The sequence below is a fragment of the Myxocyprinus asiaticus genome, chromosome 11 (genome assembly GCF_019703515.2).
Source record: "Myxocyprinus asiaticus isolate MX2 ecotype Aquarium Trade chromosome 11, UBuf_Myxa_2, whole genome shotgun sequence".
In the NCBI taxonomy this organism is placed as follows: Eukaryota; Metazoa; Chordata; class Actinopteri; order Cypriniformes; family Catostomidae; genus Myxocyprinus; species Myxocyprinus asiaticus.
In genome coordinates this window covers 1,285,667-1,305,804 of record NC_059354.1, presented here as the reverse complement: position 1 = coordinate 1,305,804, position 20,138 = coordinate 1,285,667, and the positions used below count along the sequence as shown (strand labels likewise).

Sequence of the window (20,138 nt, the reverse complement as noted above, 5' to 3'; positions counted from 1 at the left end):
CTCCACCCCCCTTGGCTACCATTGCTCGCTCTGACAAGCTTTGCAGAACTTACTATGAACAGCACGATTTTTGGCTAAATACTCTCACTCTTGACAATATTCTTACGTTGGTTGGAATGACAGCTTCATGACAGCTTCTTTCCCCAAGCAATCAGACTTTTGAACTCTTGATCGCTCACGATACATACAGGTGCATCTCAATAAATTAGAATGTCGTGGAAAAGTTCATTTATTTCAGTAATCCAACTCAAATTGTGAAACTCGTGTATTAAATAAATTCAATGCACACAGACTGAAGTAGTTTAAGTCTTTGGTTCTTTTAATTGTAATGATTTTGGCTCACATTTAACAAAAACCCACCAATTCACTATCTCAAAAAATTAGAATACATCATAAGACCAATAAAAAAAAACATTTTTAGTGAATTGTTGGCCTTCTGGAAAGTATGTTAATTTACTGTATATGTACTCAATACTTGGTAGGGGCTCCTTTTGCTTTAATTACTGCCTCAATTCGGCGTGGCATGGAGGTGATCAGTTTGTGGCACTGCCGAGGTGGTATGGAAGCCCAGGTTTCTTTGACAGTGGCCTTCAGCTCATCTGCATTTTTTGGTCTCTTGTTTCTCATTTTCCTCTTGACATACCCCATAGATTCTCTATGGGGTTCAGTTCTGGTGAGTTTGCTGGCCAGTCAAGCACACCAACACCATGGTCATTTAACCAACTTTTGGTGCTTTTGGCAGTGTGGGCAGGTGCCAAATCCTGCTGGAAAATGAAATCAGCATCTTTAAAAAGCTGGTCAGCAGAAGGAAGCATGAAGTGCTCCAAAATTTCTTGGTAAACGGGTGCAGTGACTTTGGTTTTCAAAAAACACAATGGACCAACACCAGCAGATGACATTGCACCCCAAATCATCACAGACTGTGGAAACTTAACACTGGACTTCAAGCAACTTGGGCTATGAGCTTCTCCACCCTTCCTCCAGACTCTAGGACCTTGGTTTCCAAATGAAATACAAAACTTGCTCTCATCTGAAAAGAGGACTTTGGACCACTGGGCAACAGTCCAGTTCTTCTTCTCCTTAGCCCAGGTAAGACGCCTCTGATGTTGTCTGTGGTTCAGGAGTGGCTTAACAAGAGGAATACAACAACTGTAGCCAAATTCCTTGACATGTCTGTGTGTGGTGGCTCTTGATGCCTTGACCCCAGCCTCAGTCCATTCCTTGTGAAGTTCACCCAAATTCTTGAATCGATTTTGCTTGACAATCCTCATAAGGCTGCGGTTCTCTCGGTTGGTTGTGCATCTTTTTCTTCCACACTTTTTCCTTCCACTCAACTTTCTGTTAACATGCTTGGATACAGCACTCTGTGAACAGCCAGCTTCTTTGGCAATGAATGTTTGTGGCTTATCCTCCTTGTGAAGGGTGTCAGTGATTGTCTTCTGGACAACTGTCAGATCAGCAGTCTTCACCATGATTGTGTAGCATAGTGAACCAAACTGAGAGACCATTTTGAAGGCTCAGGAAACCTTTGCAGGTGTTTTGAGTTGATTAGCTGATTGGCATGTCACCATATTCTAATTTTTTGAGATAGTGAATTGGTGGGTTTTTGTTAAATGTGAGCCAAAATCATCACAATTAAAAGAACCAAAGACTTAAACTACTTCAGTCTGTGTGCATTGAATTTATTTAATACATTGTAAAACATATTTATCTGATGCTTTTTGTAAAAGAAATTGTTAAATTACACAGTAATTTGATTGAAAACTGTGTTGCCAAACAGAAGGCAACTGTCTCGCTGTCTAGAGTCAATGCTTTAACAGACAGTGTTTTGGTATGAAGGAACCTTTTGGTAACTGGTTTAACCCTAGTGCCTTGATACATCCTGATACTGCCTGATAAGGCAGCTTATTTAATGTTCAATCAGCCTAAGACTGTGAATGACTGAGGAACAGCATTTTTTTGAATGACTGCAGTTTTGAGGTCCTACTAGATGCACACCCGTGCGAAATGAAGCTTTATTACATAATAATAACATCACATTGGTGAAATAAAAAGCTTTAGACAGCGTATATTAAAATATTTTGATTGCAAATGTAATGACAACACAGTTGTATACTCCACTTAATTTTGATATTTTTTATGAAAACTATCATTCACCCAAAATCTTGTCATCATTTAGTCATCTTCATGTTGTTATAAACCTGCTTGATTTTCTGCAAGATATTTAGCTGAATGTTTACGCTGCTCTTTTACATTCAACGCATGCATATAGTGACCAGGGACAGTAAAGATCCAGGAGAAAAAGCACCAGAAAAGTGACAGACGGAGTCCATATGTCTTGTGCACAATATTAAAAGATACCAGTATATTTTAATATGATTATTATAAGTGTTTTATCTACTATTAATGTTTGTATTGTACTACACGTCAATTTAAGAGGTGACACTTGTGATATGGTTGATATGAGATCCATGGAAGACATTTATTAGTTGTATATTATTTTGTACATCCTCAGATAAAAATGCAAGTAAAACCATAATACTACAATAGTACATCTATGCACTGCACACAATAACACTGTAAACTAAAAATATAAAAAGAGGATTCAATAATGATGGGGATAAAATATACTTGATTAAACATTAGGCCTGCCCCCTAATAGTCGACCAAACATTAGTCGATGAGAAGAGTCTTGGTCGACCAAGTTTTGATTGGTCACAGAAAAAAAAAAAACCTCCACAGGAAACCGATGAACACCGGTATTACCGCTGGATGGATGCTAGGTGTTACTATGGGGTAATTTTCGTTAAGCAGGGTTAGGTTTAAGCCTACACAATAAAGCAAGAAACCTTGATTTCAAACTTTGAACTTTATTTTTTATTTATTTTAACTAAAAATTCAAATGAAACTGGAAAAAAATTAAGTGAAATTAAAATGTGTGTTGTTCAACTTTTTTAAAGATGGCTTTACAACAGTTGTTGAAGAGCAACATCTCTCTGGCAAAGAACCTACTTCATCTGAGCATTCTCTAATGGTCGGGTATTACGTTGTCTGGGAAAATACATCATGTGTGTGAATAAATTTGTATATATATATATATATATATATATATATATATATATATATATATATATATATATATATATATTAATTTAATTAATTTCTTAATTTCTTTAGCAGTAAAGTTATAATAGATAGATGGTTACACACTAAACAAATTAATATACAGTGCATTCTGAAAGTATTCAGACCCCTTCATTTTTTTCACATTTTGTTATGTTGCAGCCTTATGCTAAAATGCTTTAAATTGTTTATTTTTTTCACAACAATCTACACTCCATACCCCATAATGACAAAGCAAAAACAAGATATTTGATAACTTTGCAAATGTATTAAAAAGAAAAACAAAAACAAAAACAAAACTGAAACGTCACATTGACAATGACATAAGTATTCAGACGCTTTGCTATGACACTTGAAATTTAGTTCAGGTGCATCCAATTTCTCTTGATCATCTTTGAGATGTTTCTACACGTTGATTGGAGTCTACCTGTGACAAATTCAATTTATTGGACATGATTTGGAAAGGCACACACCTCTGTCTATTTTAGGTCTCACAGCTGAAAATGCATATCAGAGCAAAACCCAAGCCATGAGGTCAAAGGAGCTGCCTGCAGAGCTCAGAGACAGTATTGTGTCGAGGCACAGATCTGGGGAAGGCTACAAAAAATGTTCAGCTGCATTGAAAGTTCCCAAGAGCACAGTGGCCTCCATAATTCTTAAATGGAAGAAGTTTGGAACAACCAGGACTCTTCCTAGAGCTGGCTGCCCAGCCAAACTGAGCAACTGGGGGAGAAGGGCCTTGGTAAGAGAGGTGACCAAGAACCTGATGGTCACTCCAGTTGAGCTCCAGAGATAATGCACTCAAAAAAATTGGTTTTGTGGCACTGTTTGTTTTACCCAAATATTTTTTGTTAAAATAGCACATATTTTGTTTTCCGCCAAAACACTATTGTATTGTGCTTCATTAAATTAAATTGTTTAACTCTCTACTATACTTGATTATCAATCTTTAAACTAATGTAATGGGTTTAATTTTGCCATTCAAAAAACCGGATGTGACAATTTCCATTGTTTTTGATGAAGACGGCGCAAAGGAGGTGGCGCCAGAGCAAGAAGTACCAGGTAAAAAAATATTATGTTTTTTTGTGTTCAGTCAAAGTCTTGAATTTATTGCTCTGTTTTTTGGGGTGCTTTTATTGTTTTGTTTAGCAGTAAAGTATTGTGTATGATTGCAATTAATGGATGATTTCATGCGGTTAGAAGAGGTGGGTTTAATGGTGCTCATGGAAAGCACATGCTTTTCTGTAGTGTATGAACATTTAACATGTACGTTTGCTTGTGGAACTAAGGATAGCTATACTTTGTGATCAACTGAATGCCACTTTGGTGAATTAAAGTACCAATTTCCTTCCGAAACAGCAAAATCTGTACATTATTCCGAACTTTTGGCCGCCAGTGTACTTAATGCTAACCTCTATTTGCTTAAGTGTTTATTTCCATATCCAGCTAAGTTGACACATGGGTGAGAACGTGTCAAAAGAGGGGATGGTAGAGGCTGTGAACAGATATTAGTATACACAGGGCTTCTTAAATTATTCTGGAAAAATTTGTTCAAAATGTTTTATGTGTTTAAGAAACAATGTTGGCAGGGGTCAAGTGGTGCAGCGCTCCAGCCACCCCTCTCCTGATGCCCCCTTTGATCATCTGATGATGTATTTTATTGAACTCTCCCCAAGTGAGGGAAAAAGATATTGTTTGGTGATTGTTGATATGTTTTCTAAGTCAGTTGAAGTGTTTCCAGCAGCAAAATCAGATGCCACAGCTGTTGCAAAAGTGTTACTGAGGGAAACCATACCGAGATGGGGAATTCCCCTGAAGGTGACGAGTGATAATGGGCCACACTTTGCAAATAATGTAATATGGAAGATGGCAGACTATGTGGGGATTGACCTAAAAACACATTGTCCCTACCATCCTCAAAGCAGAGGAGCAGTAGAAAGAGAAAGTGGCACAATTAAAAACAAGCTAGCTAAAGTGTGTGAAGAAACCAGTCTAAACTGGGTAAAAGCATTACCCTTGGTGCTGTTGAGCATGAGAGGTAGGGGCAAACCCAAAACAGGCCTCTCCCCCTTTGAGGTAATAATGGGAAGGCCAATGCATACAGGCATGGAGGGGCCAGGGAAACTACAGCCCCTGAGGGGGGAAGTGTTTGAAGATACAATGTTAAATTACTGCATGAGTCTCTCAAACTCTCTCAAATCTATTCACACACAGGTGAAAGCAGCCTTGCCTACTCCATTACAGGAACCACTGAATTCTCTGAGACCAGGAGACTCAAAATATAACAGTTACTTTTAATCAGGTAAAATCGTGAAACAATGTTGTAAAGGTAATGATGTATAATGAAGAAAAAAAAAGCGCATAGCACAGTGTTGCTCTTTTCCTCCTCGGTGCTGTTTGGCATGTCAGGGCTGTCTACTGTTTGAGAGGTTCGACTTGACTCCTCCGAAACACTTTAAACTAGAAAAGTCTCACTAGAATTGAAATTGGTCACATCAGTTTTGAGGTCTGCGCTCCGCAGTATGGAGGTAAACCTGGTTGTTGTACGCACGCGCCAGAGAGAAGAGCAGATCATGATTGCGAGCTGGTTCCGTTACACTCGTGCGAAAGTGCCGATGAGAAGTCTTTAGCTGATTGTGAGGTTATCATTAAATCTGCCTCGGCAGTCCTAAATAGGCTATCACTTGGGCGGCCGCTGAAATATCTTCAATGGGAGAACCATGGCATTGTTCATTCCCTGCTGTCGGTGACCTAGTCCGAATAGACGTGCGACCCTCTTTTGGGTCATGACCCACCAGTTCAGAAACACTGCTTTAAATCACACACACACTAAGTTATGTCAGACCCCCTCCCTTCACTTCTCTCTGACATTTTTTTCAATACCGTAGATAAGCAAATGTACATAGTATGAAAACCGTCAATTTTCATACCGTGGTGAAACTGGTATATTGCTGCAACCCTAACAGAGTCTGGGGCAAAATGAAATGAGTATCTAATACGTCACATATAAAACTCTGAACCTTCAACCAAAATTTTTGGCTCTTAACACACCACCAAAAACATGGGTTGTGTCTCCATCTTCTTATTGGCATCACCACAGGTGGGTGTGTCTTTAAAACTAAGCCTATACAATCTAGAGGGGGTCCAATAGAATCTTTGTAAAATCTTGAACTGCATAAGGCACACCCTTGTATCTCTAGATACAGACTTGACATTTTTAAGAATCATAGCCCACACTCCCTCCTCCAATACCAAGTTTAAATCTTTCTCCCATAATCTCTTGATAGAAGCTAAAGCTCCGCCCCCCAGACTCTGAATTAGCAGGGAGTAATACACTGATGCCTCATGACCTTTTCCAAAAGCAGTAATCACCTCTTCTAGACTTACCCTTTCTCCTCGGCTTATTAGCCCAATTGGGGGCCGGCCATGCAGACTCACGACCCAGCCCCGCCCTCCTCCTCGTCACAGTAATCTAGGACACTTACCATTCCAAATGAAAGACTTCGCTATGCTATCAAATTGCTTGAAATAAGAGAGGGGGACATCATACAGGGAGAGATTGTAGCAGGTAGTTAAATTTTGGAATACAATTCATTTTAATAATATTAACCTTCCCAATCATCGATAAATGTAATGAAGCCCACCTGCCCACATTGCTCGAAAAACTTTTTTTATTAAAAGGTCAAAATTAACTCAAACTAAATCAGACAAATTTGCTGGAAACAAAATGCCCAAATACTTAATGCCACTGGAAGGCACCCGGCTGAAAAGCCATTACTGGCCAGTACGGTGTCAGAGCCAAAGCTTCGGATTTAGACCAACTGACACTGTATCCTGAAAACGTAGAAAAGGAATTAATAATTCTGTGGAGGCAAGACACAGATCTAATGGGGTCGGAGACAAATAGTAAAATATCATCAGCGTAAAACAAAAGCTTATGTGCCATACCTCCCGCCACTAGGGCTGCCCCGTAATACTCGACCAAACATTAGTCGATGAGAAGAGTCTTGGTTGACCAAGTTTTGATTGGTCGGTTGGTCGCAGAAAAACTCCACAGGAAACCGACGAACACAGCGCTGGTTGGATGCTGGGTGGTACTATGGGGTAAATTTCGTTAAACGGGGTTAGGGTTAAGCCTACACAATAAAGACATCTTGATTTCAAACTTAGAACTTTATTTTTTATTTATTTTAACTAAAAATTCAAATGAAACTGGAAAAAAAATTAAGTGCAATTAAAATGTGTGTTGTTCAACTTTTTGAAAGATGGCTTAACAACAGTTGTGAAGGACAACATCTCTCTGGCAAAGAACCTACTTCATCTGTAAATTCTCTAAAAAAAAAAAAAAAAAAAAAAGAAAGAAATAAACCGCCAGTCAAAAGTTTTGAAACACTTACTCATTCTTTATTTTATATATATATATATATATAATTTATTTTTATTTTTTTTCCACATTTTAGAATAATAGTAAAGTCATCAGAACTATAGAATAACATAAATGGAACTATGGGTATTATGTTGTGACTAAACAAAATTAAAAAAAAATCATAACGGTGTTATGTTTTAGCATCTTCAAAGAAGTAACCTTTCCATTTACCGTCAGGCAAGTATCCGTCTAAACATGCAGGCGGAAAATTACTTACACAAATGAAGACATAAAAACAATTGTAAACGTAATGAGGTCATTTGCAGCACTCATAGACAACACTGGTAAATCTCAAGATGGCGCTGAGTATGGCTGCTGCGTTGCGAGCTCCGACACAACATTGTAGTGTTTTGTTTGTTTTGTTTACAATTCTTAAGTTTTTTGTATTGGATGTTGTCTACCTTATTGTCTATGACAGACAAACACTTTTGGACATTGGTTCTGCAATTACACACCAGACCGGACTTCAAATTCCTCAATGCCGACCCGCTGTTTACAAACACACCAGCGGAGCCTTTTGTTTGGGCAGCCCAGCCACGAAAAAGCAAAAAGAAAAGGGAAAACAGAGCCGCCGTTCTCATCAGAGTAAGACGTTGTGCAAATCGACCCCCGCTACCCAGTATTCTACTGGCAAATGTTCAGTCTCTGGACAACAAGCTCTGCGAGCTGAGAGTGCGGTCTCTTTCCAATGAGAGATAAGGGACTGCTGCATTATCTACCTTACGGAAACTTGGATGTCTGCTGAGATTCCAGATTCAACCACTGAACCCGTGGGGTTCTCCGTGCACCGAGCAGACAGAGCGAAAGACCTCTCAGGTAAAAGCAGAGGTGGTGGTGTATGTTTTATGATCAACAAATCCTGGTGTGATCAGAGGAACGTACATTCTATCAAGTCTTTCTGCTCTCCTGATCTGGAATTTCTCATGCTTCTGTGTCGACCATTCTGGCTACCGAGGGAATTCACAGCGGTCATTATCACTGCTGTGTACATCCCCCCACTCAAGGAACTGTATGGGATTATAAGCAAGCAGGAAACCGTGCATGCTGAGGCTGCGTTCATTGTGACCGGGGACTTTAATAAAGCCAGTTTCAAATCAGTCGCAACACATTAGTTTTAACACACGAGGGGACCGGGTTTTGGACCACTGCTACTCTCCCTTCTGGGACAGCTACAAATCCCTCCCCCGCCCACCATTTGGCAAATCGGACCACTCTTCCATTCTGCTTCTGCCCGCTTACAGGCAGAAATTGAAACAGGAAGCACCCACCCTCAGAACGATCCAGTGCTGGTCGGACCAATCAGACTCTACGCTACAAGACTGTTTTGATCACGCGGACTGGGAGATGTTCCGGTCTGCCTCTGATGATGACATCGAGCTTTACACTGATAGCATAACATGTTTCATCAGAAAGTGCGTAGAGGACGTTGTTCCAACCAGAACGATACGGATCTACCCGAACCAGAAACCTTGGATTAATAGCGATGTTCGCACGGCACTTGATGCGTGGACCTCCACTTTTAATTCCGGGAATGCGGAGGAGCATAAACAAGCCAGTTATGCCCTCCGAAAAATCAGCAAAACGTCAGTACAGGAACAAGATTGAAGGACAGTTTAACACCACCAACTCTAGAAGCATGTGGCAGGGAATTAATATCATCACGGACTTTAAAGAGAATAAAAACTCCGCCGTGAACACCGCTGCCTCTCTCCCGGATGAGCTAAATACTTTTTATGCTCGTTTCGAGGGAAATAACACCACCCTCACGGAGAGAGCTGCTGAAGCTACAGAGGTTAGTTCACTCTCCGTCTCTGTAGCGGATTAACCCGATCCTTCTGACGGGTGAATATCCGCAAAGCCACGGTTCCAGAAGGCATTCCGGGCCGCGTCATCAGAGCGTGCGTGAACCAACTGGCTGGTGTTTTTATGGACATTTTCAACCTTTCCCTCTCTTTGTCTGTAGTCCCCACATGCTTTAAAACGTCCACCATTGTGCCTGTTCCAAAGCAATCCAAAATCACTTGCTTAAATGACTGGCGTCCTGTTGCTCAGACCCTCATCATCAGCAAATGCTTTGAGAGACTAATCAGAGATTACATCTGCTCTGTGCTGCCTCCATCATTGGACCCATTGCAGTTTGCTTACCACAACAACCGCTCCACTGATGATGCAATTGCATCTACAATACACACTGCTCTCTCCCACCTGGAAAAAAAGAACACTTATGTGAGAATGCTGTTTGTAGACTACAGCTCAGCATTCAACACCAAAGTGCCCTCCAAGCTTGATGAGAAACTCTGGGCTCTGGGCTTAAACAGCTCACTGTGCAGCTGGATCCTGGACTTCCTGTCAAGCAGACGCCAGGTGGTTAGAATGGGCAGCAACATCTTCTCATCACTGACCCTCAACACTGGAGCCCCGCAGGGCTGTGTTCTCAGCTCACTCCTGTATTCCCTGTACACACATGACTGTGTGGAAACACACAGCTCCAATGCCATCATGAAGTTTGCTGATGATACGACGGTGGTAGGTCTGATCACTGACAATGATGAAACAGCCTACAGAGAGGAGGTGCACACTCTGACACACTGGTGTCAGGAGCACAACCTCTCCCTCAACGTCAGTAAGACAAAGGAGCTTGTGGTGGACTTCAGGAGAAGAGATAGAGAACACAGTCCCATCACCATCAATGGAGCACCAGTGAAGAGAGTCAGCAGCTTCAAGTTCCTGGGTGTCCACATCGCTGAGGAACTCACATGGTCCATCCACACTGAAGCTGTTGTGAAGAAGGCTCATCAGCACCTCTTCTTCCTGAGACGGCTGAGGAAGTTTGGAATGAACCGCCACATCCTCACACGGTTCTACACCTGCACTGTAGAGAGCATCCTGACTGGCTGCATCTCCACCTGGTACGGCAATAGCACCGCCCACAACCGCAAAGCACTGCAAAGGGTGGTGCGAACTGCCAGACACATCATCGGAGGTGAGCTTCCCTCCCTCCAAGACATATATACCAGGCGGTGTGTGAAAAAGCTCTGAGGATCATCAGAGACTCCAGCCACCCGGGCTATGGGTTGTTCTCACTGCTACCATCAGGCAGGCGGTATCGCAGCATCAGGACCCGCACCAGCCGACTTCATGATAGCTTCTTCCCCCAAGCAATCAGACTTTTGAACTCTTGATCTCCCACGATCAAAATACATCAGCTCTGCACTTTATTACTCTTACTCTTATATCTCACACCGGACTGTCATAAATTATATTATTATTATATTATATTCTCTCTTAACAACACACTGGCAACTTACTATCAACCGACAGCCTGAATGTCAATACAGTACAATACAACCTACTGTACATTTTATATATACTATATATACTTTTTTATTGTATAATGTGTATTCTATATTGTGTGTGTTGTATACTGTACATTATATGTTATTATTTGTATATTGTGTTATGTGTAATTATGTGTATATTAGATTTTAAATTGTGTTGTAAATCTGATGTTTATTGTAAATTGGTATATGTCTCATCACTGTCACGACTACTATGTTGCTCGGAACTACACCCAAAAATTTCACACACTATTGCACTTGTGGATATGGTTGTGTGACAATAAAAGTGATTTGATTTGATTTGATTACTGTTCTTGCAAAAAAAAAAAAAAATTCAGAAGACAGAAACAAAGAAAGAGTGAGAACCTTTTACATGCGCGTTCCACGAAACTCTATGCCTCCGTACAAACAGTGCATCAGACAAGCGTATAGACGGCTTTTCTGTCATCTGTTCTTAATAATATAATAAATTGTGTTTCTTCAAGCGCGTGTCTGTGTGTCTGCGGGCAAATTATTTGTAATATTAATTTGATAATAATAATAATAGCCAAATAATAATAATAATAATAATAATTTAACACGATACATGGGAAAACGAGCCAAATATAGTCTTGACATCATCAAAGGCATCACTTATTGGCGATCTGACCACCGTCGATCCCCGTGATCGTCTACTGGCACAACACTTATTTGCATTTCTCTCTATAAATTACCAAAATGTTCAGACAGTCTCCTTGCTGGTTTTTCCGACACATTCAGAATCATTACCGCTTTTGCCGGTGTCGCTGCGGCTTGCTAAAATTTCTATTTTTATGGCTCATTATTACGGTTTAGTATTTCACTGTAATGTAGAACAGTGTTAGCAATGTTAATTATAACATTCTTTCTCAGCCCTGGAACTCAAACCATTTTCTGATGCCCCCCAAAAAATATATATTTAAGTAATTAAATTAATATCATAAATGTGTGACAAGTCAACTAATGGCTTAAACTATCGCCTACTAGTCGACTAGGAGACTAGCCACCACCCCTGGAAAATCATCTTCCCTTCTTATCGCTGCTGCTAATTGTTCCAGGGCAAGATGGAACAATAATGGGGAGTAAAATAATCTGAAATTAATCAATTTGTTAGTACCGCCGCTACCGGGTGTCTATAAAGTAACTTAATCCATCCAATAAAAGTATTCCCGAACCCGTATACTTCCAAAATCATAAAAAGATAATCCCATTCTACCATGTCAAACGCCTTTTTGGCATCAAGTGAAATGGCAGTGACCGGATTCTGATCATTCACTACAGACCACATGATATTGATGAAACGTTATCAGAAGAGCTGCAGCCCTGAATAAACCCCATCTGATCTATATGTATAAGAGATGTCATAACTTAATCGGTTAGCCGATTTGACAATATTTTTACATCTAGCTGGATCAGGGAAATTAGATCGTAACTCTTACACTCGATTGGATCTTTGTCCTTTTTAAGAATCAGACTGATCCGGGCTTGTGTCATGGTTGGCGGAACTTTCCATTCTTTAATGATTCCGTATAAACTTCTAACAAAAGTGGAGCCAGTTCTGTAGCATAAGATCTAAAGAATTCAGTGGCAAAGCCACCTGGCCCCAGAGACTTGCCTGTAGGCAAGGCCTTAATTACCTCGCCAAGCTCCTCCGAGTTTATCTCAGAATCAAGATAATTTGTTATGCTCAGTCGTCAGTTTAGGGTGTTCTAATGGTTCCACAAAGTTTCTAATATCTTCATCAGTAGACGAAGACGTATGATCAAGGACTGAGTCCATCAATAGATTAAAGTCTCCTCCCAATATTATATCATGAGGGGTGTCAGCCACTTGCAGCATCCCTTCAAGATCTATAAAAAAGCCCAGATCATCAGTGTTAGGTGCGTAAATGTAGGTGCTACTGGTTGTTTAGATCAGTGTTACTATCAGAAATAATTAATAATTATTTCTTTAGTTATTAATTAACATTTAAATTAAATTATAGAATCTAATTAATTAAAGCCTCACACGGGGCGCCAATAAATGTAGTGTGCTACGTTCAGTTTGGTTATTAGCAATAATTAATAATTATCAAAGATAATCATTAATTATTCAAATCAATGGAACATTGATTAGAATTAACACTAGCTTATTGATCCTCTAAATTCAACAATCATTAAAGATAATTATCAATTATTAAAATCAATAGAATATTTATAAGGATTACTATCACCGGGGCACCACCCTGGAATCAGGGACTAATAACCAGACAGTAAAACGGTCTCAATATTAGATTTTTCCTAAGAGAACATCAACATTCAAAAGGAAACAATGAAGGCTTGAATCCGAGCACTGACATCCCCTGCCAGCATTTGACAAGGTGTATGCAAAACAAACCAAAACACTTCTCTTTGAAATATAACAAAGTTTATTGATGCAGAAATATCAATTAATAATCAATACAATGCAGTCAATAAACTTCTGATTTACAACTACAAAGTAAACAGTGACATAATTAGATATGGTAACCACAATAAGCCTATAACACATGAGAGGAAGGTATGTGTGTGTGTGTTTGTGTGAATGGGTGTGTGTCTGTAAGGAGTGATGTGCACAAAATGGCGGACGTGACTCTCGTGGAGAGTACGTCACACGAGATTTCCGGCCAGAGAAAATCAATGGCATCTTCCCATTTACAGCGTGTCTCCACTTGTACGATAACTTAGGGACAAAGCTGAGCTTTATCACTAAGTTATCTACTAGCCAAAAGTGTGTGCGAGAATGTTTGTGAGGGGTCACGCATATGTGTGGTTAGTACGAGAGAGAGAGAGAGAATAAAGTGGTGGCACCAAAGCCGGTTTCGTGATCGTGGAAGAGAAAGCAGCTGTTAGTTTATCACTCAGAGATGCGGTGGAGGTCTTTGGTTCTTTAATGGATAAACTCAGTGTGCCAGTCTCACCCGTGATGGCGGAAATACACAACAATCCAATGTGGTTGGACTACAACACAGCAAATCCCATTCATGATAACAGTACATTACAGTAATACCTAGAGTATTATTAGCAGCAATGAGCAGACTCGGCGGTCCGTAAACTGTACAAGCAATAACCTTGATACACAAGAATAACACACTATAATATTCTATCTCTGCCCAGACGTAAACCTCTTACTTGAATCGCATGAGGACGCATATAGAATGTGTGTTCATCCGTCGCTTGACTCCGACTCGTTTCCTCGAGGCTCGGGTGATGATGGGAGGCCGTTTCCTCACTCTGTCGGTGGGCAGTATGGCTGCTTATTCTCGGCGGGCTGGCGGAGAAATCAGCGACATCGACTTGGTTGAAGAGGGAAGAGAAATCTTCTTTCTTCACTTCTGCAGGCAAACGGATGAAGATGCAGATTGCTCGGTGGTCTCCTTCAGATCCATTAGAGTGTTCGGTGGAACACAGAGTAATCTCAACTCGTCCAACGAGATGGAGATTGTATGGCCACAGTTTCAAGTCGAATGTTACTTCCTTGTGCCACGAGGCCACACCTGAGAGCAGTGATGAGCTGTGTCTAAACACGGCAAGCAAAGTTGCTGGAAGCGATGCCCAGATGAATCTCAGAGGTATTTCTACTCCTGATGACGTCATGGTTGAGGGGCGTTCTGTCGTGTGCCTCATCCAATAATAGTTGAGAGTTCGATCCTTTAGTGAGCAAGGCTTCATGGGATTTGTAGTCTGTTTTGGACTCCCTTTGTTTGATTTTGGTGCGGTTTTTAATCAGTAAGATTTATGACTTTGTGTGTGGGCTTCAGTCAGGCTTACAACTGTGTTAGGCCTGCCTTTGTCTTATATCTGAATACATGAGCCCCAACATAAATATTAGCCAAAATCAACCTTTGCCCCTGAATTTCTGCTAAAACAATAATGACTCTTGCTAATTTACCTTTAATCTGTTTAAGACATTTGAATTGTAGATGCTTACTTATCAGTGTAATGACTCCCCTTCTTACTTGAGCAAGCACTAAAGAAAACATGTCCACCCCATATATTCCCAATTTTTCAGCTTCCTGTGGGATAAGATGAGTTTCTTGAAGAAACACTATCATATTTCTTATGTTTAAGAAGAGAAATAACTTTCCTTCTTTTTATGGGGTGCTCTAACCGATTCACATTCCACGTGGAGAGAGACAATCCACTCATTAACATTTGGCATTTTGACATATGAGAAAAAATTGATTGTGTGCAAAAAATAAAATGATAAAGAGCACATTACACATTAGTGCAACAATCAAACCCCAAACTTCCCCCCGAACCAAACAAACAGAAAAAAGAAAAACGTGCGCATTAACCCCGCGTGCGACAGCGCCAACTGGCGTCCATCCCTCGAAACTCAAACAGTCCATGTACGCCTACGAGAGCCCCCGCAACAACTTTGCTGTCGGATTGCTCAAGTCCTGTGTTTCTATACAAATTTTGTAAAACAGAATTACACAAAAGAAGATAATCTATAAACAAACTCCAGCCAATAGGCGGAATAAACACAAAAAACTTGTAGATTCATCCACATAACTGTCCGGAAGGTGTGTTCCTCCACAAAACAAACTCCAGCCTCTAGCAGAACCAGCTAACACAAAAAATAAAAAAGGCCGTACAGTCAAACAAATGTTCAGTGAGCCGGCCCATTCAACTGCTACATGAGAGCAACAAATGACCCAACCACTCCAACGTCCTGCAAGAAATACTCCACAAAACAAACTTCAACCAATAGGAGGCATAAGCACAAAGAACATGCAGATTCATCCACAACACTGTCCCAAAGGATTGCTGCTACACAAAACAAACTCCAGCCGCTAGGCGGAACCAGCACAAAAAGAAACAGAAAAGGTGCTCAGCGGGGCCTGGGTAGCTCAGCAAGTAAATACGCTGACTACCACCCCTGGAGTTCGCGAGTTTGAATCCCAGGGCATGCTGAGTGACTCCAGCCAGGTCTCCTAAGCAACCAAATTGGCTCGGTTGCTAGGGAGGGTAGAGTCACATGGGGTAACCTCCTTGTGGTCACTATAATAAGGTTCGTTCTCGGTGGGGCGTGTGGTGAGTTGTGCATGGATGCTGAGGTGGATGGCATGAAGCCTCCACACGCGCTATGTCTCTGAGGTAATGTGCTCAACAAGCCACGTGATAAGATACGCGGGCTGACGATCTCAGACGTGGAGGCAACTGAGATTCGTCCTCTGCCACCCGGATTGAGGCGAGTCACTATGCCACCACGAGGACTTAGAGTGCACTGGGAATTGGGTATTACAAATTGGGGAGAAAAAGGGGAGAAAAATGTGCTCGGCTTCCTCGGACAATCAAGTGGATGTTCAGAGTGTCGGTTCACTTGGCTGCAATGTGAGAACCACAAAATAACTTACTCAGTCCACTGACTTTTTGAAGGACATTGATTGATGAGGACATGTAAATACTTTATGGCCATCCTTATTATCTATTCTCAATTTGGCCGGGAACATCATTGCAAAAGCGACCTTCCATTGATGTAAGTGTTTCTTGCATTCCTTGAATCGATCATGTTTCTCTCTTGTCGAATTTGCAAAGTCTGGGAACAAGAAAATGCAGTGTTTCTTCCAAGAAAGCCTTCCTTTGCTCCTCGCCTCGCATAACATGAAATCTTTATCGGACGATCTCAGAAATTTTGCCAGAATTGATCTCCCTCAGCGGATCGCTCGGAAAGAGCTTGTCCAGGAATTCCACCATATTCTGACCCTCTGTTCCATCAGGAATTCCAACAATTCGGACATTATTCCGCCAGTTATGATCCTCCATATCCTCCAGCTTCTCCCAGACGTGCTACAAATCCACTTTGGTCGCTAGCGGATTAGCAGCTAATTCCCTCTCCGATGATTCCAGATAATCGATCTGTTTCTCGACATCCGCCACTCTTGTAACCATCTCAGTGAATTTCATCTACATGGCCGTGATTGATCGATGCATTGCAGCAAGATCCTCCAAGTCAGCAACGACCTTTGTCAGCATTGCCGGCACATTCAACAATTCTCACCGAATTTCTTACACTTCTCCGGTCAAATCGCTCAGGGCCTCCGGGGGCATCAGCTTGAGCACGTAAGTGTCTTTTAATGTCTCCTAGAACAGTTATGGATCAGGGTGTATCGAATCTCACCGGTTTATAACACAAAAAGTATCAAAACTAGCAAAGTGAGCAGAGCTCGCCGTTCACGTGTCCGAACCTCGCATGACACCACACGACTCTCCAAGTCTGATCATATGTTAACTGGTTTGCTCAAATATACACTACTGGTCAAAAGTTTTGAAACACTTGACTGAAATATTTCTCATGATCTTAAAAATCTTTTGATCTGAAGGCATATGCTTAAATGTTTGAAATTAGTTTTGTAGACAAAAATAAAATTGTGCCACCATATTAATTTATTTCATTATAAAACTAAAATTTAATAATAAAAAAAAAAAAAAAGTTTTTGAAATTGATGACTTGGACCAAATAATAAAGAAAAGCAGCCAATAAGTGCCCAACATAGATGAGAACTCCTTCAATGCTGTTTAAAAAGCATCCCAGGGCGATACCTCTAGAAGTTGGTTGAGAAAATGTCAAGAGTACATTTCTGAAAATTCTAGGCAAAGGGTGACTACTTTAAAGATGCTAAAATATAACACAGTTTTGATTTACTTGTTGTCACAACATAATTCCCATAGTTCCATTTATGTTATTTCATAGTTTTGATGACTTTAATATTATTCTAAAAAAAAAAAAAAAAAAATTATATACATATTATATATATATATATATATATATATATATATATATATATATATATATATATATATAATAATAATAATAATAATAATAATAATATATATATATATATATATAAAATAAAGAATGAGTGTTTCAAAACTTTTGACCGGTGGTGTATACAATACATCCCTTACAAACATTTCATATCACATGAGTAATCTGCTGAGGTCAATTCACATGTAACTTGTTAACAAACAAGGAACAATACATTAGTATCCTATATGAGCCAGCCATGAGTGTGAAGGGGGTCAGAAGACACGGGAGCTTCTCCCCTCGGCCGGATAGTACGAATAAAGCTGAGGAAAAACCTGTGTCCTGTGTGTGTTTGGAAAATTTGCTGAAGAATTTCCCTGACATGATGATTATCCTTTGGCTGACTATATGGTTGGTCCTTTGTGTTTGGTGACTTTGAAAAGACCAGTACATGCATAAAAGGTGGCATATACTTTTTAAAAATGTTTTATTTAAAAAAACTGAACATTGCTCACATGTTGCTGTTTTCTTTGAACCATTACTTTTTGTTGCACTTTTTAATTGATCATTATCATACTCTATTCACACATTTATTTTTTTCCCTCTTGTTTTCACAGACTTACCATAATGACTTCTCTAATCCGGCTAAGAATTATTCTTGGAGAGAACAACTCTCAGAGGGTGATCCTTCAGGATGGCATGCCTACTTCTGTTGGTGATCTATCAAAGGAAATTGAAAAGCAGTGTAATCTACAAGGAAATTTTAGATTGCAATTCATGGACCCCGACTTTGACAATGAATTCATGAATCTCATGTCCACATCAGAAATCCAAGACAAAAGTATCCCGAAAGTAGTAATTTTGACAACATCAATTGACAGTGACGCCTCACCCATACCACATGTGGACACATCTCAAAGTGAAAGTACCTGCTCCTCACCAGCTCTGTCACTCTCATCCTGTGACACACTTATACTTTCATCTCCTCCATCTACTTCAACAAGATCTGAATCTTCTGCAAGTTTGTCTCCTGAGTCATCTTCCAGTATAAAGTCATCTGCATGGCCAGATGTTTTCACTGTGCCCTGATTCACATATTGCACAGAGCTCAAACCGGAACAAGGTAATGTGGCCTTCAAAACACAGGGCACTTTTCTCAGTCTTGACCCAAAGCTGAAAATCTCAATTTTAGATGGACTTGCAGAAGAAATTTAAAAATACAAAGTCTACCCTTTAGATGCAGAATATGATCAGGTGGCTGAAGCACTTGTTAAAAAGCATCTTTGCTTGAAAGAGAGAGGTTCTGTAACTGGATACAGTGAACGGAAAGACAGTCTAAAAGTATAAACTTGGCACCTATAGAACAAAATTAAGGAATATTGGCTGTACAGAAGTTACAATAAATTCACTCAAACACAAACCAGAAGGAATATCCAGTCCTGCATACTGTGTAAAAAAAACACGCAAGGCTGAGGTGAACTACTGCCCTTCCCATCCACAAGGGGAAACAGCCGAAACTCTCGATGGAGTCAGAGTAACACTTCTGTCCGAAATAAAAAAGAAAAATGTAAGAATGCTGATGGACAAGAGTTTTTTTAATCAGGAGACATGAGGTGGTCAAGGAATCACCACTTACTGCAGACTTCAAAACCATATGGCCTGCTCTTTTCAGAACCGAAGAGGTAAGTGAAAGTTTTTAAGTGAATAATTAGTCTTTCCTGTTAAACTATATGGGTTTCATGGTAACAAATTACTCATGTGTTTGTAGATTTGTGCAGAATTTGAGAGAATTACAACAGTCCCACTGGTGTCAACATTCTTTGCAAAAGATGGATGCATACTCTGCAAAACTTATGAAGATGTTTGCAAAGTGAGTCGTCGTCCATGGACAAAGAATTAAAAACCTCTTGGTGCCCATGACACAGGTATGAACAACTGCACTCAACAAAATCTTGTATTAAAGTTGAACTTTGTAATTTGTGTCACTAGTGCCACGACAATTGGAAAAGTTTTCCAAATACAGTCTTCTGTTTATCAAACACAAAGGCATTATTAAAGTAATCCAATCAACTCCAGTGGTTTAATCAAATGTCTTATGAAGAGATCTAATCATTTTGGGCTGAGAACAGTCAAAAAGGAGTAACATTTTAGTCTGTTCTCAGGTGTTGGGTTTGAGTCCACCTTAGTCGAGTCCGAGTCCGAGTCGAGTCCAAGTCCAAAAGGGGCCGAGTCAGACTCAAGACCAAGTCAATAACAGGGCGAGTCCGAATTAATCTGTTCATGAATCTGAATTCAGATTGTAACCATGAACTCAACATCAATATTTTAAGCTTATTTTAACTTTCACAACTAAGAAAAAACAATTGTCAATATAAATGTAACAAAAACACCACTATATTTTATTATTATTTTCCTGTTGAACAGACTTCAAAGTGGTTTCAGAATGAAAGCATATGCTTTAG

At 40.1% G+C, this 20,138-nt stretch overlaps 1 protein-coding gene across 3 annotated transcripts in view; it reads right to left on the bottom strand.

The window, feature by feature from the left end:
- The window catches only part of osbpl6 (oxysterol binding protein-like 6), a 367,626-nt gene that overhangs the window by 336,334 nt on the left and 11,154 nt on the right, over positions 1 to 20,138 (bottom strand). The window contains exon 2 of one of the 3 annotated variants that reach the window (XM_051710487.1): positions 18,300 to 18,396. The exons of the other annotated variants lie outside the window; for them this stretch is intronic. The gene's annotated coding sequence lies outside the window, so the exon portion shown is untranslated. The remainder of the gene's footprint in view (positions 1 to 18,299; positions 18,397 to 20,138) is intronic. 3 annotated transcript variants of the gene reach the window in all.